This window comes from Saimiri boliviensis, chromosome 3 (assembly GCF_048565385.1).
Source record: "Saimiri boliviensis isolate mSaiBol1 chromosome 3, mSaiBol1.pri, whole genome shotgun sequence".
In the NCBI taxonomy this organism is placed as follows: Eukaryota; Metazoa; Chordata; class Mammalia; order Primates; family Cebidae; genus Saimiri; species Saimiri boliviensis.
Genome location: NC_133451.1, coordinates 146346977 through 146365250, shown reverse-complemented (window position 1 = coordinate 146365250; position 18274 = coordinate 146346977). Strand labels below are relative to the sequence as shown.

The window sequence follows — 18274 nt, the reverse complement described above, 5'->3', positions numbered from 1 at the left end:
CATACACACACACAAATAATTTTATTGAATTTTTAAATTTCACTAAGAATGTTAAGTCTACCAATCTTTTTAAAGTCAAGTTTTAAGTCTTAAGCAGCCATGAAGTCTATATGAATTAAAACACTGTCAGAAAACATTAACAGTGAAGTGTACATTGCTTCCCTTTTGCTGAAGTCCTGTTTCACATTATAATATGCATAAAGAATTGTTTGGGAAATATGCATAAAGGATTGTTTGGGAAATATGTAATCCATCTGGTTTTTTTCTAGTTTGGAAGACTCCAGTTAAAATGCCTTTTAGGGACAGGCAAATGACATACACAAGTGAAGCAGGTCAGGTATATGACAACAGGGAATGATAAAGACTATGACATGAGAAGAGACATAGTTTGTTTAAACACAGTTAAGTTCAATTAAAAATATATATTTTGGCATTTAGAAGCTCTAGGTGGGTGCTACACAAAATGTAGCAATTTCATTTCTGATACCCATAGAGTCATTTGAGTGTATTTGTAATTCAACATTCTAACAGGTAGATAAATAAGAGTAAATATTCCTATCTATTAAATATACTCAGCCACCCACACCCACACAAGATGAATCTATATAGTTTTCATGAATACAGGTAAAGCTGTAATTGCATTTTAAATGATCATTCTGAGTATAGAATATAACAATCATTATATTAATAGCTGTTGATATTAATGCCATAATTTTATATTATATTTGTCATTTTTAGACAATTACACCTAATTATTATTACAACTCTGTGAAATAGTTATTATCCTTACACAATATATGGGGGGAAAAGACTCAGAAAAAGACTCAGAATACAATGACTCTTTTATTTAAGACGGGGTCTTTCTATGTTATCCAGGGCTGAAGTGAACCTCCCACCTCAGCCAGCCAGGTCTTATTAATAAATGCAAGTTTTAATAAAAACCAGCTTTTAAAAATAAATGCAAGTCTGTTCAATTTCATTCTAGCAATTGTTTCTAATGCTAGGATGTGCAAAGCCTGAATCAAAAGCATACATGTGAACAGAAGTGACATTTCTATTTAGATGAGCCCAAAGCTCTTCTGTCTCAGGACTCACCTCAATAGCTCACCCAGACTGTCTGTTGGGAACTTTATAACACCAAATAATTGCTCGAATAATTGCTATCCTTTTATCCAAAATCATGAGAATCTGGGTAATGATTTTGAATGTCCCAATACATTTTTCTACCTAAAGCAATTCAGATTTTGCACCAGTTAGTATTCATATTATCAAATTTAATTTTAGAGGCATGCTAACATTTAGCCAAGCTCCAAAATATATATTTTACATTATTATTGAACTGCTATAAAAACTCGGTATTTTTATATGTGGTTTTACTGTAAGTCACCTCAAATCTTTTTTGGAAGTATGCAGGGAATAGATTATGAATAAATAAGGATAAGCACATAAATAAGAAATATCCAGTTTCTGCCAGCAAAGGACAATGAATCCAGATTTTGTAACATCTCTGGGGTGATTATTATTTGTAGGATGTTCAGGGAACACTTTCAAATACCAAAAAGTGTCTCTTCTACTAACTACAACAGACTTTTAACAAACTGCTACCTATTGCTCTCCCTCTACTTTTTTGTTTGTGGAGACAAGGTGGCCAGCCAATCCGTTTGCTAAGGTACCTCCTGGTGCTGGCACTGAAACTCCTGTCCCAAGCAAATCAAGACACTGGTCATCCTAAAATGGAACACGGAAATAGCAAAACTAGAGGTCCTTGAAGGTACCTTCTTGAACTAAGACTGTATTTTCCGTAAAATCATTTCCTTTTTGTATTATAATTAATGTTTCTGTGGACCAATGTATTGGAAACAGAAAATACAAGTCTATATAAGTTAAGATTCCAAGGTAAATATAGTGTGATTTAGAATGCCATTGCAATGTTTTTTGCTCTGCACTATCTATACTGATCTCTTTTTCTCTCACATGCACTCTTTCTCAGTACCACATCGCCCAAGACATTCTGACAAGAAAATTTAAACAAGTGGGAGAAAAACTCCCCTGAGGTTTGGAGAGGCTTTTCATCACTGCCAGTGCATTCTTCCTGTTGCTTCAAACATTCAACCCAAAAGAAACATGGAACTGCAGCATGGAAATTCAAGAATGTTAACAAATGCAAATTATAAGCTTTTCACCTGTTTTCATTTGTTGTCGAGCTCAGTTATCTAGCCTATGAAATGGAAAGTGGATGTTAGTAGAATCTGACTTGTTAACCCACCCATGTGGAATCCCTGGCAGTTTTAGGCAGAAAGGTAAATATGGTCCTTCCACATTCCCAATGCTTATAGATCATATGTAATTTAGACACACAATTCCCACCACTCAGAAGAATTGCCCTTGGAAACAACATAACTGGATTTGAGGAGTAGGTAGGTAGGTCTAAAGATGCCTCCACACAATACTTATCCTTCTTATCTATATGCAGCTTCCTGAGACAGGACACTAGGAGATGTAGGGTCCACTAGCCTGAGATAAATAAGTCTCAGCTTCTGGATAAACCACAGGGCTCTTGTTAACAAAATCAAGTCTTTCTCTCCTGCATGATTTTAATAAGTAAATTTGTTCATACACCAAGGTCAAAGAGCACTAGAGTGTATCGTTCTGCAGCATTTATGAAACACATGGCTGGGCACAGTGGCTCATGCCAGTAATCCTAGCACTTTGGGAGGCCAAGGCGGGTGGATTGCCTGAGTTCAGGAATTCAAAATCAGCCTGGGCAACATGGCGAAACCCGTCTCTACTAAAATACAAAAAATTAGCCAGGTGTGGCAGCATGTGCCTTTACTCCCAGTTATTCAGGAGGATGAGGCAGGAGAATTGCTAGAACACAGGAGGTGGAGGTTGCAGTGAGCCGAGATTGGGCCACTGCACTCCAGCCTGGACAGCAGAGTGAGACTCTTGTCTCTAAAAAAAAAAATAAAATAAAGAAAGAAAGAAAGAAAAAAGAAAGGAAAAGAAATACATAAACAGATTATATGCATGAAAATAGTTCTGTACTATTTTTATTTTTAAAAATATCTATAACTAGAATATGGACCCAAATAAATGAGCTAGAGTTTCAGGCTATATATTCAACTTTGCCACTCTATTGTAATGGGCCAAAAGTCTATTATTTTGGAGGTAATTTTGTCAGATTTGAAATGGAAACAAAATATTACACTGAGCAATGTTTGCTGCATTGTTATATAAAGTAATACATATTTTTGGATAATGTTATGACACCTGAGTGAGCTGTTTAAGAAATTAACTATTATTCATATTCATTGTTTAAGTATTTATACTGAATATGTCTTCTTAGGTTAATTTAAGTAAAATAAGACAAATATATGTTGAGAGAAGAGTTGTGGCCTGGTAATTGGAAATAAACATTTTCAGGCTTCATGTTTCCCTTCCTGGCGGACCACAAGCCACCATTAGGCCAAACATGGGAAAATGAATGAGTGAAGCTAACAGGGACCTATGGGACATAAGATACGGTGCATAATTCTTTAGTCTGTTTGAAGAGTGAAGCAAGAAAAAAGAAAATGTTTTGGCAAAATCACTGATGTCTAACATGAGTCCTTGCATATAACATGAAAAGCCTCCAAAAATCAAGTCTTTAGTGAGAGATACAACAGGTTACTGAGTAAGATGATTAAATTTTGTAATTGAATTCTCAATTCCATTTGTTCACTCAGTGAAATTTCAGTTAAAATCTAAAAACATTTTGGCATAGCTTTACATTATTCCAAAATTAGTTTGGAAGAAATATCAGTGAAAATGAATCAGGGGACACACACACACACACACACACACACACACACAAAGCATGCACACACACACACCAGAGAAAATCAACAAGAAGAAAGTATCAATCCTACCAGATATTAAGGAAATAGCAATGACAGTTAAGCCTGTATGATATTAAAAGAAGACCTGACAGAACACTAGAATTAAATGAATGTAGCAGAACCAGAAATCTAGGTGAGCGTGAGTGTGTATGTGTGTGTGTGTAGGTGTGTGTGTGTACCTTTAGAAAAATGTAACATATAATATGAGGTAACAGAAACACAAACAAGTGGGAAAACGAGGAATTATTTAAGAACTGATGTTGGAAAATGCTTAACTATTTTTAGGAGGAAAATCAATTTAATCCTTATCTTACATCATATAGCAACAACAACAAAAAGTGTTGGATGAACTAGAGAGGAAAAAAGTCATTAAAGAGTTAGATGTAAATTTTTCTAAAAGAAAAACAATTTAGGTAAATTTAAACTTAATTTAGGTAAATGAAGAAGTACTGTCTACACACACACATGCACACACACACACACGCACACATATACATGAAAGAAATATGACATTCAACTTATTTATAAACACATTTTCAACTTTTGTATATTAAAAAATAATATAGATAACATAAATGAAAACAGGTCAGTATTCTTACCCTAATATATAAAGGACTTTTGAAAATTAATGCAAGGGTCTAGGTGTGGTGTCTCATGCCTGTAATCCCAGCACTCTGGGAGGCTGAGGCGGGCAGCTCACTTGAGGTCAGGAGTTTGTAACCAGTCTGGCCAAATGGTGAAACCCTGTCTCTACTAAAAATACAAAATTAGCTGGGCATGATGGTACATTCCTGTAATCCCAGCTACTTGGGAGGAGAATCACTTGTACACGGCAGTCGGAGGTTGCAGTGAGCTGATGGTTGCAGTGAGCCAAGATTGCACCCCTGCACTCCAACCTGGGCAACAAGAGCAAAACTCCATCTCAAAATAATATATATATATATATATATATATATATATATATATATATATATATAAAGGAAATGATTAGAAAATAATTATGATAAAAGGAAATATAATAAAAGAAATTATAATAAAAGGAAAATCAAGGTCTCAATATGCAAAAAGGTTAAAGATATGAATTAGCGCTACAAAATGAAACAAATAAAAATACTACATTTCAAAAATGTTTAATCTCAAACAATAGTAGAACAATCTAGTACTTTATTTTTTTATTTGTATAAATTTAAGGGGTACACATTTAGGCTTGTTACATGGATGTATTGCATAGTACTTTAGAGCCTAGACTTCTGATTAAAATCCATCTTGTTCCAAGACCCACTTCTACCACTTACGTGTTGCGTGATCTTGGGTAAGTTACTTAACCTCTCAAGAACCAAGTTTTCTAACATTTAAAATAGGACCGATAATATCATCCTCCCTTTTCAGTTGTTATAAAGAGTAAATGAGATAATGCAGAGGTTTTGCCTGGTAAACAGTCTATAGGAGATGTTCAATAAATGTTAGCTTTTGTTGTTGTTGCAATCACATTCACTTTTCCAATTAACAAACTTAAAAAAAAAATTTTCCTCAATTCTGGTAAGGATGGCAAAATGACTTGTACCTTCCAGAAAGAATGAAATGAGTGCAAGCTGTTTGGAAAGCAATTTGGCGATACATTTAAGGCACTTTTAAAAGGTGTATACCCTTTATCCAGTACATGACATCTAGGAATCACTCCTAAGAAAAACAATGAGAAAAGTAGACAAGGAATATCAAAAAATGAGATCATGCAGACAATATCTATTGCAGTGTGATAGCAAAAATATTGCCAGTAAGCTTAAGGTGTAAGTTGAGAAGGAAGGCTAAACAACTGATAATAATTCATAGGTCTAACTATTAAATAGCAACGAAAAAAATTAGACAAGTGATTGCAGGCATGGAAAAGTGGCATTTTTAAAAATATTTATTGCCATGAACCAGAACAGAGCTTATCACAGTACCTGGCAACTAGTAAGTCTCAATCAATAACTCAGTTGAATTGAACTATAGAATTCCAAGTGAAAAAAGGCAGGCATTCATTTTCCACACACGTACAGACACACATGCGCACACACACACACCCCCTCAACTTACATAAAAGAATCACCAAAAAACCCTAGAAATAAATATGATACAATGTTAACAATATTATATTTTGATGTTTTTTTTTTCTGACTCTTTAGGCTTTTTTCTACTTGCCATTTTTTTTTTCAATGGAGACTTACTACATTTAAAATCAGGAGGAAAAAAAGAAAGAAATCCTAGAAATTGAGTAGAAGCCAACTGTATCAATTATTTCTCATTACACTAATCTGAGTGTGTACTATTCTTTACTCCTACCAAAAACATAAAATGGGAAAAGGGATATGAATATCATGAATAAATTGGGAGGCAGTCTTTAAAACATAGACTATGAAAAAAAGTTGCAACAAATTTCCAAAAAGTAAAAAATGTATGTATTTAATATGAAGAAAATTATACACATGCTTTGCTCCCTATATAACTTGAAAGTATAAAACACATGGCAGCACTTTGGGAGGCCGAGGTGGGTGGATCACGAGGTCAAGAGATCAAGACCATCCTGGTCAGCATGGTGAAACCCCGTCTCTACTAAAAATACAAAAAGTTAGCTGAGCATGGTAGCACGTGCCTGTAATCCCAGCTACTCAGGAGGCTGAGGCAGGAGAATTGCCTGAAGCCAGGAGGCAGAGGTTGTGGTGAGCCGAGATCGTGCCATTGCATTCCAGCCTGGGTAACAAGAGTGAAACTCTGTCTCGAAAGAAAAACAAACAAACAAAAAAACACATGGCATGGAATAAACCCTTTAGGTACAAATCACAAGGTGTTTTTTTTTAACAATGGAATTATATTTGTTTTAGATACTTAATGTCACAAAAATTCATACACAGTGGTTATTATCAATTTTTTTTAAATCTGAAAAAAATTCTGCTCATTTAAAACTTCGACTCTATACAAAATCCAGAAGGTGTATTTCAAGAGATCCATGACATTCTCCAAGGTGAGAACCAAACAATTTCTCAGATTCCCAAATTCTCACACACACTCACTACAGACAATTAGCCCTAGAAAGTGACAGAATATGTCAGCCAGTACTTCAAGTTAGAGGGGGGTGTGGCTGCCAGGACACTGACTGGGCTCACTCACTAAAAGGTCAGTCTCCAAAAGGAAGTGACTTAAATTCACATCGCAGCAAAATTATAGCTTACTATACCCATGTGTCTTTAAAGATGGATGGTAAAATCTTAACTCATGAAAAGCTAAGTTCTTGCATTCCATGGGTCTGCTATATCTACAATGTCTGCCACTTATTAAGTAAAACTTTGACTGGGTGTGGTGGCTCATGCCTGTAATCCCAGCACTTTGGGAGTCCAAGGTGTGTGAATCGCCTGAGGTCAGGAGTTTGAGACCAGCCACGCCAACATGGTGAAACTGTGTCTCTATTAAAAATACAAAAATTAGCCAGGCATGATGGTGGGCACCTGTAATCCCAGCTTTCAGGAGACTGAGGCAAGAGATTTGCTTGAACCCAGGAGGCAGAGGTTGCAATAGGCTGAGATCGTGCCATTGCACTACAGCCTAAGTGACAAGAGCAAAACTTCATCTCAAAAAAAAAAGTAGTATTTTCTATGAGAACTGTGGAATAATGTATGACGTTAATAACTGTTGTAATCTAGGAAGCCTAATTCCTTCATTAGTGTATCAAGCATGCACTCCTTACCTAATAAGTTCAAAGAATATTGCTGCACAACTTTGGTAATTAAAAAAAATAAGGCGGGCAGATGGCCTGAAGTTCACGACCAGCCTGGCCAACGTGGTGAAACCCTGTCTCTACTAAAAATACAAAAATTAGTTGGTCATGGTGGTATGCGCCTGTAATCCCAGCTACCCAGGAGGCTGAGGCAGGAGAATCGCTGGAACCTGGGAGGCAGAGGCTGCAGTGAGCCAATATTGCTCCACTGCACTCCAGTCTGGGCAACAGAGCAAGACTCCATCTCAAAAAAAAAAAAAAAAAATTCATAGAACCTAAACTGAAGTCTATGTCTATACCTCAATCATATAATAAATTCAAGCACGTAACTTGCCTAATGTCAAGAGTTTGGACTTTTTAAGTAAAATATGTAGTGTTTTTACAATAGTAATTATTTTTAAATTTTTCCTTTGTATGATATTTATATTTGTAAATAACTGCTTCACAAGTGTACTTCTTTGGACGTAATTTTTTCTTCTTCTTCTTTTTTTTTTTTTTTTTGAGATGGAGTTTCACTTTTGTTGCCCAGGCTGGAGTGCAGTGGTGCAGTCTCAGTTCACTGCAACTTCTGCCTTCCGGTTTCAAGCTATTCTCCTGCCTCCGCCTCCTGGGTAGCTGGGATTACAGGCACACGCCACCATGACCAACTAATTTTTGTATTTTTAGTTGAGACAGGGTTTCACTGTGTTCGCCAGGCTGGTGTCGAACTCTTGACCTGGTGTTCCACCCACCTCGCCCTTCCAAAGTGCTGGGATTACAGGCATGAGCCACCACATCCAGTCCTTGATGTAATTTCTAAGATTTGCTTCCAAAAACTCCTAAGAGGGAAAAAGTGACTGGGATTGTAAATGAAATGAGAATGGCCATGATTTGACAATTATTGAAACTGGCTGATGGGTATGTGGGAGTTTATTGTGCTACTCTATTTTCTACCTTCGAAATGTTACATAATAAAAACCTTTTAAAAAGGGAAATGCATTTCTTAATTATTCCAGTTTGGGTTATTAACTTATTTTCTTTGGTCTCCATTCTTACAATAGCCACATCTAGTGAACATGACTGAAATGTCTCCCACATTGATCTTGATTACGTTCCAATCAGACACTCTCCAACAATACAGAGATCGCATTCTGATGTACAGATGACAGAATAAATTAATTTACTCTGGTATGTCCCATTTAATTATTCAGCCAAAGAGAGGGGTGTATATATCCAGATTAACCAAGAAGAAATTGTTAAACAACTTTCAGCTGTCATTATAGCCAACAAATTATAGTAGGACATGGCTGATTCAATTTGGTCATGGTGGAGACCAGGTCATCACTATAACAGAGGACAATAGAGGATCTGCTGAAGAGTCAGTGAGGTAATTTGCACTTTTTTTTTGCATTGTCCCAAGGGCAACGGAACAGAGAAAAAAATAATAATTATAGTCTTTGACCTTTAGAAAAAAAGAATTTACTCAGCACATGCTGTGAGAGGATTAGGATTAAAAATGCAAATGGTTAATACAATGTCTATTTCAGAATAATCACATTTTTTCTATAATGTTTATTTAATTTTCTTTTTCACTTTCTCTTACCCAGACACAAAGAGAATTCTAGCTTATTTAATTTAATTAATTCCTAACAGTTCCTCACATAAGCAGACCTCACATAAAAGCAGTGTGTTAAAATATTACAATCAAATTTTTAAAGTATTACAAATAATAGATCTTCTGAACATACTACTAAGAATTTAGGTGCCCATTGACTTTAATTTTATTAACTCACTATGATATAAATAAATTCTGTTTAAAAGAAAAGCTTAATAAATGAATATATTGCACTTAAAATGACTCACGGTTTCTAAGCATTGCACACTGCCACCTAGTGCTTACTGTCTCTTTCACACCAAATGTACAATGGATGTCTTCAACAAAGTGAAAATGTTGCATTTTAAACCAAGTTTATTCAGAAAGACGGTTCTAAAATAATTTATTCATAATTTCTTCAAAATAAGAATGCTGTCAGAAATAAATTACACATACCATAAAATCGCACCCATCTAAAATTAAAATTTAAAAGACCTGAGTGGATTAGTTAATATAAAAAATTGCAAGATTTATTAATAAAAACATGCTCTTTTTTAAAAACAAAGTGATGTGAAGGTTTTGTGTTTTGGTTTTTTGGTGGGTTTTTTGTTTGTTTGTTTGTTTTTGTTTTTGAGAGGGAGTCTTACTCTGTTGCCAGGCTGGAATGCAGTGGCACCATCTCGGCTCACAGCAACCTCCGCTTCCCGAGTTCAAGCGATTTTCTTCCTCAGCCTCCCAGTTAGCTGGGATTACAGGTGCGCGACACCATGCCCGGCTATTTTTTTTTTTGGGGGGGAGGGGATAAAGACACGGTTTCACCATGTTGACCAGATGGTCTCGATCTACTGACCTCGTAATCCACCCACCTCGGCCTCCCAAAATGCTGGGATTACAGGCGTGAGCCACCACACCCGACAGATTTGTAGGTTTTGTTAACAGAGACAGGAAATGTTTACTTTAAAAAAAAAAAAAAAAACGGTAATTTTTAACTACTGTTTATCATCTATGCGACTATTCTCTCATGAATGTGATGTATCTAATCTCTAAGTGGAATCCGTGGTTTTCTAGCAAGTTTGGCATATGAAGATGTTGAAAAAGACACTGTAGAGTGTTATCACTAATAATACTTTAAAGCTTTCTTGAAGATGGCCATCATCTCCACACCCCTATAGGTTCTAACTTCAATTAAAGTTGCCACTGTTTTTAGTCCTACTTTATTTTTTTTTTTCCCCAGCATTAAATAGTTTTTATGTTTTGGTTGTTCTAACGGCTAGAGCTCATCGCTAATCTTTTGGCTAAGAAAGCAAAGCCCCATGAAAATAAGTGAGAACCGTTTTGAAAGAACTAAAGGAAAGATTGCTCTAGATGGTCAGGGAGTACATTCTACTTGATTCACTGTATTCTAAAATGGTAGTCCCCAAGCCTGATCTACTTAAGGCACTACAACTATCTATTCTAAGAACTAAGGCTCATATTTCTGTCAAGTTTTTCATAGTGAAAAATATTAAGATGATTCCCTGTAAATCATTGTTGCTTAACATTTAAAAACTCAGCCGGGTGCAATGGCTCACACCTGAATCCCAGCCCTTTGGGAGGCTGAGGCAGGCAGATCACGAGGTCAAGAGATCGAGACCATCCTGGCCAACATGGCGAAACCCCGTCTCCACTAAAAATACAAAAAAATTAGCTGGGTGTGGTGGCATGTGCCTCTAGTCCCAGCTACCCAGGAGGCTGAGGTAGGAGAATCACTTGAACCAGGAGGTGGAGGTTGTAGTGAGCCGAGATCGTGCCACTGCATTCCAGCCTGGTGACAGAGCAAAACTCCATCTCAAAAACAAAAAACAAGTGAAAACAAAAAACTCACACTCCCTTTTGAGACACAAAAATCTCTAAGTTCTCCTTCAAAGCTATTTAAAATGTATAAATAAATGATCTATTGTAAACAACTAGTAAACTAAAAATTTTTTTAAATTATATTTTTCTTTTGATCTTGGAAGATACTTCACATTGATGTTATTCCAATCATGAGATGTCAGCATGACAATTAACGTTGTCTATGTATCTCACAAACTTTTCTATCCTTGAAAAACAACAAAGAAAAGCATTACATAATTTTGTCATTATTTGCCGTATTGCTTTATTTTCATAACTAGAAGTGCATGTAAAGATGATGCCAGACAGATAGATAGATACTCTCCTTTTAAGGGAGGAGATGTTGTCCTCATTCTCTTGAATATTACTGACTTAGATAATTCTCAAAGAAATGTATAATCAAAACCATATGATTTTAAAAACTTCTCAAATTTTCCTTTAATCAGTTTAAACACATTACTGCCAATTCTATTTCACTTAGTTTTGCATAAGGCTATTTAAAGACTTCCAACACACAATCAAGACACCTAGAAGATAGAATTTACTCAAAATATTGTAACTCAAGAAACTCAGTTTGAAATATATCATTTAAGGACACTTACTATATTGAAACCCAATTCGCATCCTGTGGGAATGACATCTATTATGATAGCTAATGTTTGGTGAAATTACACAGTCCACTGAAAAAGTCTAAAGTTCTAGCGCCTAGATATTCCACTGGCCTATGGTATACCATTGATAACAAGATACTTCCAGGAAGTAAGACAGCGAGTACAACTGTGCCTTATATAAGAAGAGTTTTGCTGCAGTTACAGTGTGTGTGTGTGTGTGTGTGTGTGTGTGTGTGTGTGTGTGTGTATAAAACCTCTATATATAACCTATGTGTAATATATAACCTATATATAATATATTATAATCCATATGTAATCCATAAAATTTCCTGAGCATTTTAAATGCTTCTTTTAATCTATAAGGTAGTGAAAATATATTAAAAATATAAACTAATACAAGTTGATTCAAGTGACAATTTTGCCTGAGACCGAAAGAGTACTTAAAATTTTTGCACATATCTTAATGTCTTTTCTAGGTATATACTGATTTTTCTAGGTACATACTGATCTAAAGTTTTGAAACACAAAGAATATATGCACCATGAACAACAAAATTCAAGCATTGCATCATCATTTGGATTTATCTAAAAATAAATGTTAAAATTATTTGTTTAATAATCTTATTTCTGAAGCCTAAATATTATAGTATATATGAGTAGAATGTGCTCTAAAAAGCTCTCTAATGAAGGATTTCTAACGCAACACATTTTAAAACTAGTAACAAAATGGCCTGTGGAAGACTCCTTAAGGCTTTAGAAAGATAGACAGGACGTGTTGCAAAACTGAGGTACATAATACAGAAGAGACTCATACAGCCTTCACCTGAACATTTAACTTGAGATTATTAAAAACAGGGCATTTCTATCTATTAAAATCCCCATGGTTGTGAAAGACAAGAATTTATTTTATACAGATTAGGTATGATACTTGTATACCTAATATTAGTACTACTGGGCATTACTCACTATGAAATAAGAAAATGTAATAGATATTCAGTAAGCATTTTACTTGCTAATTATGATTCCATAATTTCTCTAACTTTTTATTCTCAGATGTCAACTACTTACCTAGAAACTGCCATTCATTTAGTTGCTAAGAGTTTTAAGATCAGTTGGCAGGATTTTTTTTTTTTCTCTCTCTCTCTTTCAGAGAATTGCCATCTTGGGTTCTGCCTCAAGGTAGTAAAAGTTAACTTTGTTACCCATCTGGGAATTTATAGTACTTCTACTGGAAGATACTCCAAGGTTTCAGAAATGAATTAATTACTTTCAGTTTGCACAATTTAGAACAAATACCTGGCTTTTCCCTCAGTTTAGTGATTTTTCATTTCACACAACTAAAATATAATAGCTTTATTTTATAATAAAGTTTAACTGATGAGTCTATATTAGAGCCATTTAGTATTTTACCAAAATCTTATGAGAAATGAAGTCATTCAATTTGTAGCCCCAAACTGAAGCTCAAACACAGCACTTTAAAAGTATTTTCTGCCTATATCTTTGAGTGTGTGCTACCTTAAATAGTTAGAGGGACAGACTAAATGGTTTATCTGGTGGTTCTTACACTTTATAAAGAGTCAAAGGCAAATTTCAGTTATAAATATGCACATCATAATGATCATCAGTTTATCACAAATAAATATTGATTTGCTTAATCAAAGAGAATACTCTTCTAGACTAAGAGCAGTATTTCAATCAGCAAACATGTTTCTTCATGACACTGAGCATCTAGCCTGTCTTCACACACACACTTCATAACCTTTCAAGGACAATCTTCTAAATCACATTTTAAGGAAATACACTGAAAAGTATTCCATTTTGCAGTAACATTTTACATTACTACAAACTGATGAGGTTCAACCTTGAATGCCCATGTACCTTTCACAAAACTGTTGATCATTTCCTATCAATGCTTTGCTGGATTATATCACAAAGGAACACATAATGCATGTATGTGCATCAATGCATAAAGGAGATGATGCATTTCTTTGTATACTATGTGAACTGACAATGCCCACTCACCCAGCCCTTGCCTTACTCTACTTCTAACACATCGTCAGCCAGCTGCCCTGTTCATGATTCCTTGCACCTTATGTGCTGCTTTTTCACTGAGTGAGATTACTACCGTTTCTGGTCCAGAATTCATTAAGAAAATTCCTTTTTTAAGCATGGTCTTTCAAATGTAGTTGTACACCTATAAAAGAACTATCTGGAGCTCATCTTCAGGTAGAGATGAATTTATCCTCTGTCTTTAGGCTTTTACTTACAGAGCCACACCTTTATAAACAAGTTCTGTCTGTCATACTGAGAGGAAGAATATATGCAAAATGTAACATCTGGAGTCATAAAGGTAATGACCTCATATAACATTTCAGAAAGAGAGAGGAAAACTAGTTCTGGTTAGGGAGAAGATAAAAGAGGAAAAGGAGCAAATTTATATCATTAAAACAAGAGTAATAGAAAACCCTACTGGGTTTTTCCAGTAACTTTTGTGCAGCAGCAGCAACAACCTAATCAATATGTGCTTCCTCACCCCTTTGTCCCCAAAGAGAAACTGCCGGGCCCCTCTCCACCACCTCCCTAGGGGCAGAAACTACTGTCCCCAAGGAAGGGAGAATTCAGAATCGTAGGGAGCGGCAAAAACAGGTGTATGTGGTTCTAGCATCTTCATCTTTGTACCAGTTACCAGCCTGAAAGTACATTCAGGAATCAGGCTCCTAGACATTCCCCGGCCCTGGGCCCTGCCAGAGGTGCCAAAGAGCTTGAGGAGCTCTAAGACCTGAAACAACGACCTCCCCCTGCCCCGAACCCAGGCACTCTCGCGCTGAGGCCCTAACCTCTCAGCCAGACCTCCTTGAGGTAGGACAAGAGATGCTGCCTGATGGCCGGGAGAAGACACGCCAGGCTTCTCTGCCAGAAGGAGTTGTTGAGGGTGGGGTGGAGGTGGTCATGGAGACAGGCTCTTTATTTTTAAAACAAAAACAAGAAAACAAGGCAACGGGAACCCCCCAACATCAGTTACCCTCACTCCCCACCACTGCCTCTATGCCTTAAGGACTTCTTCGGAGGCCGGTGGCGATTTGCGATCATCGGGATTGGGAGTGGGAGCAAGTGCCCGGGGCCAACCTCAGCGTCTCTCAGGGACAGCGCAGGTGGGCGCAGCCTTGGAAGGTCAGCGAGGCCAGAGCTCAGAGTTCCACGGGGGCCCAGAGAGTGTGCGCGTGTGAGTGTGAATGCGAACACACGCGCGCGCCGGGCGGAGGGGCGCTCAGCAAGAGGGTAGGCGCGGTGACAGGGGTACCCGAGCATCCGAGGAGACACAGCACACCCCACCCTTTAAGCTAAAAAGCTGGAGGGGTGATGGGGGCTGCAAGACTGAGAAACTTGATGCAAAACAGACAGGCTCCCCCCTCCAAGACGTGCCGCCAGGCTCTCAAACACGCTCCCTCGCCTCCCGGATCACCCACCGTCACCCACCCCAGCCTGCAAAATTCCCCACCGAGCCCTAGGATCCCAGGCGGGTAATTACCTCTCCCGGAGGCGGAGTGGGGGGCGGCAGCAGCAGCAGACACTTTTAGCCTGACTTTCCTGCGTTCGCGTGTGAGCGTGTGCGCGCCCAGGAGGAGCTGTAACCTGCTATTTATAGACCAAAGCCTCAGCACCCGGGGCTGAGAACCCGGAGGAAACTGGCGGGCGGCGGCGACGGCGCAGGGCGCGGGCCGCAGCTTCGCGAGGCTCAGCGGCTCCCCTGGCTCCGGCTTCAGCCGCGCTCCCTGCTCGCTCCTGCTGCCAGCCCCGCGCGCGCCCCAGAGAAGTTGTCACCAGCGCGGCTGCCTCTCCGGCTGCTCACACGCCCCCTGGCACAATTGCTACTTTCTTCCCCCCCCAACCCTCACCCTCCCCGCTCCTCTTCCTCCTCCTATGCTCTCTCCAAGCGGTCTCCTCCCAATGTCACCAGCGACCGAATAGAGGCGGCAGCGACAGTCGCGCAACTGGCGCAGCTCGCTTCCCGCTACCGATAGAGCGGAGATGGTGGCCCGGCTGCCCACCCCGAGATTGCCACGCTGGCTCCGTGTGCTGCCACCCCGCACCCCGACCCCTTTCTGCAGCTCCTCTGCCCGCGGGGTCGGCCACCCAGACTGGGCTGTGGGATCACCGCTACCGTGGTGAGGGGGGACCCGAGGCCGACACGCTGCCGCGGGGGCAGCAGAAACCACAGAGAAAGAACCCGCGGGAGGAAGAAAGCGCCCCAGACCCGGCCTATGGCAGCACAGTCCCCAGACCGAGGGTTTTTTGAAGGGGCTTAGGATCCCTGCTGTCACTGCCTGCGTCTAGCATCCATTCACGCCCGTGGGTCTCCCGTCTGCAAACGCGATGGGACCCCTGTCTCGTGCCCCTCCTGACCCTAGGCCCGGGCAGAGGTCGGGCAGAGGAGACCAGCTCAGAGCAACCCACGGCCACCCACCGCCAGTCCCCACGTCGCGGCGGGTGACAGGCCGAGATGCTTCCAACGAGCGTATGATATGCCTTTGATAGCTAGGGTGCGTGGGGACAGATCCGCCCTCAGCGTGTTTGGGGTATCAGGAAAAGGGGGTATGTAAGCAAGCAGTCTGGACAGAGACTAAAACTCCCCCACTTCCTCGCCAACAAGCCCACAGGGGAAGGCACGCACCCTGATTATTCCGGGCTGTGTAGGGTGTGGGGCAAATGACTCTCCCCATCTGCGCTTTACAGGTGCCACCTGGCGGCTCTCTTGGAAAGGTTTTGATGGAGCTGTTCAAAGGTAAAGTTGCCCAGAGCCAGCCCATAAAGACACTCCAGCCCTTCTCCTGAGGACGCTTTAAATTCACAATTTAAATAAAGCAGTGTTCAAACGCTTGTACACAATTGTTAGTTACATTTGCCAGGCAAAAAGACTGGAATCTCAAAGTCAGGACAGCGAAATCAATTTGGGTTAAGTCGGGGCTTAACAGTTTCACAAACCAGGAAGCTGTACTACCCCCAGCTGTCACCCCTGCTGTCACTGCTTGCATCTAGGCATCCTTTCACTCTGCAAACATTTGACCATCACATTACAAGCCTTGCCAATGAGGACAGGGACTTTGTTTTGGATTTTTTATTGGGGGGGGGGGATGTTTGTTCGTTTCATTTATTTCTTCACCACTCTGCTCCAAGAGTTTGGGACAATACCTAACATTCTGTAGTTTCAATAAATGTTTATAGAATCAATTAATAAGCACTATAGGCCAGAAACTGTGTTTGGTGCCCCTGAAGCCCTTGCTTTTGCTTCTCTTCAGGGTTTTTTTTGCTATGCTCAGCCTCTATCCCAAGTGAGCTGAATGCAATGAGATGGAAGAGTGAGGCACAGATAGTCCCTGTCAAGATGTGGATCACCTTCGAGGAACTATCACACAGTTAGATTTCTCCGCCATGGAGCAGCACTGAACACACTCATCTCCAAGCAATTGGTAAGTCCTGTTCATGGAGATCTGCTGGAAAAATGATACAACTCTCTCACTGGGCAAACAAGTTCCAATTTTTCTTACAATAGAGAGAGACTGAAATAATATCAGGACATTAGGATGTCAGAGCTTTGCTACTAAATTGAAAATACTGGTAACATATCTGTCCTCTAACTTTAAGTGGAAGTGTGTGTGTGTGTGTGTGTGTGTGTGTGTGTGTGTGAAGACTACAGCAGCAATGCCAGAAATACCAAACCATTCCACCTAAAACACTCAATTGTAAAGTAAATGCAGTTACTGGTTCTACGGAAATGAACATTTAAAGTGAGATACTCGGAAGACCCTATTATAATTAAAGTCCAGACATGAACCATGCTGACAAAGTCCTTGTACAGGGTAGCTGAGGAATATGTGACTTAATTCTGCATATCATATAGGAAGTTTGAATTCTGGGAAAACAGAAAGAATATGAATCAGATGCATGTACCACAGGCATTTTTTTAAAATGTATCAATCATCCTGGTATTTTTTTTTAAGTTATTTGGTGGCTTTTTCCTTGAATAAGCCTGGAGAATTCAGATGCATCTGTGGTTTAATAAACTCATTCAGCATTCATTTTTACAAACCTTGAACTTTTGGCCACTTGTGCCCCCAAAACATAACTCCATTTGCCAATGAAGGACAAAATATTTTTCATTTCCTGTTGAAATACTTTCATAGGGCCAGAAGTCAAAGGCGATTCCCTGTAGTTACCTCGCTGTCTAAAGAAATAAAATCAAGCCAGGATCTACAAGGTGGGTGTCACACTCTCCTTTGCAATGAAGCAGTTTACAGTCTCTCCATAGATTCATAGTTCCTGGAGATTTTTATCTCCGGTAAGATTAATATGACATCATATCTGCACTTTTATGATCCTTCACTATTCTAAATCTCTTCTAGAATATAGCACCATTGTATCATGCAGGATTTTTCTAATGGTTGTTCAGTTATGTTAACAATAACTTGTAAAGTAAGTGCTTGTTTTCATCCCAATTTTTAAAAACTTAAAAATTACAGAAACTTTGTTATGTATACATTAGGCTCTTCACTTGTGTGTATGATTGTGTGTGTATGTCTGTGTGTATTTAA

General features: G+C 38.9%; 1 protein-coding gene across 6 annotated transcripts in view; it reads right to left on the bottom strand.

Annotated features, from left to right (window-relative positions):
• INPP4B (inositol polyphosphate-4-phosphatase type II B) overlaps positions 1–15510 on the bottom strand; it is an 871737-nt gene extending 856227 nt beyond the window's left edge. For 3 of the 6 annotated variants that reach the window (XM_074396869.1, XM_074396867.1, XM_074396873.1), the window contains exon 1: positions 15214–15510. The gene's annotated coding sequence lies outside the window, so the exon portion shown is untranslated. Of the gene's footprint in view, positions 1–9849; positions 9978–15213 lie in introns of all 6 variants that reach the window. The other 3 variants (XM_074396868.1, XM_074396876.1, XM_003928020.4) reach the window with 3 other exon arrangements.
• Between the last annotated feature and the right edge of the window lie 2764 nt (positions 15511–18274).